We start from the raw sequence: 3,943 nt of genomic DNA, 5'->3' as shown, positions 1-3,943 counted from the left end.
AGGAAAGAAGAGGAGTCACTTCCTGGAAGGGGCAATTGACCCCGATCCTTTGGAAGAGATAGGGCTGCTGTTACATAAGGGGGTCAGGAAAGAATATGTTTGGCGCCCGTGATCCACTGGGGTGTCTGTTGGTATGCCCAATTTTGGTGGAAGGTGGGCACATCAGCAGCATGGTCTGAAGGCCATGGTGATTGGTGATTGGTTACCCCAACAGGCAAGCCACCTAGACCAGCAGAGGTGCAAGTTGAAGGTAAAAAGAATCTAGAATGAGTGACAGAGGAGGGGAATGATGAATATCAGTTGTGTCACCAAGACTAGTTGCAGTAGTGGGGGCTATAGTTTCTCCATTTAATTCTTGTAAATTTCCCAGAATCCTGGAGGAGCTATTCCCAGGTAGAGTGAACTTACCACGTAAATCAAGTAGGTCTGGGCTATGCATGGGGGTACTGTCTAGGTTGCTGTGGTGCACCTCCCAGATACTGCCTTTAGGACCAAGGAGCTTATCCCCGAAGTTGCCAGAAGTGTTGGCTGCCCATGGCTCACACATGAGTCTTTCCCTTGGCATTTCCTTCAGCTGCCAAAGGGAGCTGTCTTGCTGGACTTCACAACCCTTCCCTAGGGGTCATCTGCCAAGTCAATGTGGAATTCAAAGGTACAGCCCTCTTATCTGAGTTGGGGCTAACTCTAACGGGCCAGCTCAACCCCAGGGCTTCCTGTGGAAGCATTCTGTGTTGTGACTGCATTGTTCACCAATTTCTTCCTCTGGCTTGATTCTGATTCTTTCACTACTCCAGAGATGTCATCTCTGCAAGCACCCCCAATAAACTTCCTACAAGCAAATCTCTATCTCGGCATGTTTCCTGAGAAACCTGACCTAAGACAGTCTCCTAAGATTCTAACTTAAAATATATATATATATATATATATATACTTAAAAAAATTTTTTTTTCAGACAGAGTCTCACTTTGTCACTCAGCCTGGAGTGCAGTGGCATGATCTCGGCTCACTGCAACCTCTGCCTCCCGGGTTCAAGCAATTCTCCTGCCTCAGCCTCCTGAGTAGCTGGGACTATAGGCATGTGCCACTGCGCCTGGCTAATTTTTGTATTTTTAGTAGAGATGGGGTTTCGCCATGGTGGCCGGGCGAGTCTTGAGCTCCTGGCAAGTGATCTGCCCACCTCAGCCTCCCAAAGTGCTGAGATTACAGGCGTGAGCCACCGCACCTGACCTAGATTCTGACTTTTGGGACCCCAGAGGACAAGTCTCATCCATGTGAAGTTGGGCCTCCTGGCCACCTGTGTCTTCTATAAAGTAGTTCCCTTCAGAGTGTTGCCTGCATCCTGCAGCCTGGCTGCTTTCCACCAAATATCCTTCAACTTATGACCTTCCCTGCAACAAAGCAACCTAAACTGAATTCCTCAAGTATTTTGGGTGTGGTCTGTTGTGCTGACAATGAGAATGGGCCTGAGTGTTCCTTGGTTCAAAAGCCCTGGGTGCATCTTGGAACGAGCGGGGATACTCTTTAGAGACAAACAGCAGTGACTCATGCCTATAATCCCAACACTTTGGGAGGCCAAGGCATGAGGATTGCTTGAGCCCATGGGCTTGAGACCAGCCTGGGCAATAGAGTGAAACCCATCTCTAAAAAAAAAAAAAAATGCAAACTCCTCACCTTCCTTTCCCTCCCTCAACTCATCCCAGATCATGATTCAGAGGGTCTTGGTACAGCAAGGAATATGCAGTGTTACCAGAGCTTTGCAGGTGGTTCTGGTGTGATATCAAGATGGAGAACCACAGGGTTCAGTACCCGACTTCAGTTCAGCAGCCTGAGTCTGTCCGTTTTTATTGGCAGCTCTGTCATTTGACTGAGATGGAGCTGGCTGTCAGCGAAAACCCTCAGTTTTATTCACACATGCTTCTGCTAAGCTGCCACTTCCCCACCCTGTCCTTGTACAGTCGGTGTCTTGGCACCAAGCCCAGATCTCTCAGTTAAGCCCTGTTCATTTCACCTTGTGAGGTTTAGGCCATCACTCTAGAGGGTTAGGATGTTTTTGGATCCTGAGTCTGTCTCCCAACATATTCCTGTCCTCACTGACTCCTTGCTGTTCACAAAGTTGAGGGGCTTGTTTTCTGTGGCTTTGCCCAGGTCTTGATAAAAAGGTGGATCAGATGCCAAGTTTAGTGGTACATGCCCGTAATCCTAGCTACTGGAGAGGGTGAGGTGGGAGGATTGCTTGAGCCCAGGAGTTCAAGACGAGCCTGGGCGACAGGATGAGATCCCATCTTATATGTTTTTGTTTTGTTTTGTTTTGTTTTTAAAGCTCTCTCTCTGCGTCCTTGTGAAAATGATCTTGTCTTTAAACCCTGCGTGGCAATCCTTGATGCACCGCCGTGATGCCCAGGGAAGACAGGGCAACCTGGAAGTCCAACTACTTCTTTAAGATCATCCAGCTTTTGGATGATTATCCGAAATGTTTCATTGTGGGAACAGCAATGTGGGCTCCAAGCAGATGCAGCAGATCCTCTGAGAGAAGGCCGTGGTGCTGATGGACAAGAACACCCTGATGCGCACGGCCATCTGAGGGCACCTGGAAGACAACCCAGCTCTGGAGTAACTGTTGCCTCATATCTGGGGGAATGTGGGCTTTGCGTTTACCAAGGAGGACCTCACTGAAATCAGGGATATGTTGCTGGCTAGTAAGGTGCCAGCTGCCACCTGTGCTCGTCCCGTTGCCCCATGTGAAGTCACTGTGCCAGCCCAGAACACTGGTCTGGGGCCTGAGAAGACCTCCTTTTTCCAGGCTTTAGGAATCACCACTAAAATCTCCAAGGGGCACCATTGAAATCCTGAGTGATGTGCAGCTGATCAAGACTGGAGACAAAGTGGGAACCACGCTGCTGAACACGCCGAACCTCTCTCCCTTCTCCTTTGGGCTGGTCAACCAGCAGGTGTCCGACAGTGGCAGCATCTACAATCCTGAAGTGCTTGACATCACAGAGGAAACTGCATTCTTGCTTCCTGGAGGGTGTCCGCGACGTTGCCAGTGTCTGTCTGCAGATTGGCTACCCACCTGTTGCATCAGTGCCCCATTCTATCATCAGTGGGTACAAACGAGTCCTGGCTCTGTCTGTGGAGACTGATTACACCTTCCTACTTGCTGGAAAGGTCAAGGCCTTCTTGGCTGATCCATCTGCTTTTGTGGCTATTGCCTCTGTGGCTGCCACCACCACAGCTGCTCCTGCTACTGTAGCCCCACTGAGGTTGAAGCCAAGGAAGAGTTGGAGGAGCTGGATGAGGATGTGGGATTTGGTCTCTTTGACTAATCATCAAAAAGCAACCAACTCAGCCAACTTTATTTGCAAAACAAGGAAATAAAGGCTTAAATTCTTAAAAAAAATAAAAAAATAAAAAAGAAAGGTTGGACCAGGACAGGAGTAAGAACAGAGGCAATTGGCCAATACTGATGACATTCCCTATATGCAATGCACCGTGCCCACCCAGAGAAGGACATCACACTTACTAAAACTGGCCCATTTCACAGACAGATTGACAGAGGCAGAGGAGTGATTGTGCCCAAGAATCTTACACTGGGGTGAGAGCTAAGCCTCTCCTGCCACTACAGCTCTCATCTCTAGGTTTGTCATCTCTCAGAGGAAAGGCAGGAGAGAGAACTGACAAGATTGGACCTTCTGAGTGGAAAGAGATTTTTAGAGCTGGAAGGAATCTTAGAAATGACCAAAAGTTTGACAGATTCAAGAGCTCAGGTAACTTGCTAAGATCACAGAACAAATCTTTGCTCCAGTGGGGACTAAGCTCTGGGTTTCTTGAAGATGGACACAGGTAAATTTGATCCAAAATGGCACTTCAAAGAGAAACATACACAGACTGATGGTGTTCCACCTTTATTTATTATTATTTTTTTTTTGAGATGGAGTCTCATTCC

The 3,943-nt window shown here is 48.2% G+C and overlaps 1 pseudogene; it reads left to right on the top strand.

The window, feature by feature from the left end:
- The first annotated feature begins 2,278 nt into the window (after window positions 1-2,278).
- LOC702073 (large ribosomal subunit protein uL10 pseudogene) lies at window positions 2,279-3,416 on the top strand (annotated as a pseudogene).
- The last annotated feature ends 527 nt before the right edge of the window (window positions 3,417-3,943 follow it).

This window comes from Macaca mulatta, chromosome 7, assembly GCF_049350105.2.
Source record: "Macaca mulatta isolate MMU2019108-1 chromosome 7, T2T-MMU8v2.0, whole genome shotgun sequence".
NCBI lineage: Eukaryota > Metazoa > Chordata > Mammalia > Primates > Cercopithecidae > Macaca > Macaca mulatta.
This window is presented reverse-complemented; position numbering and strand designations above follow the sequence as displayed.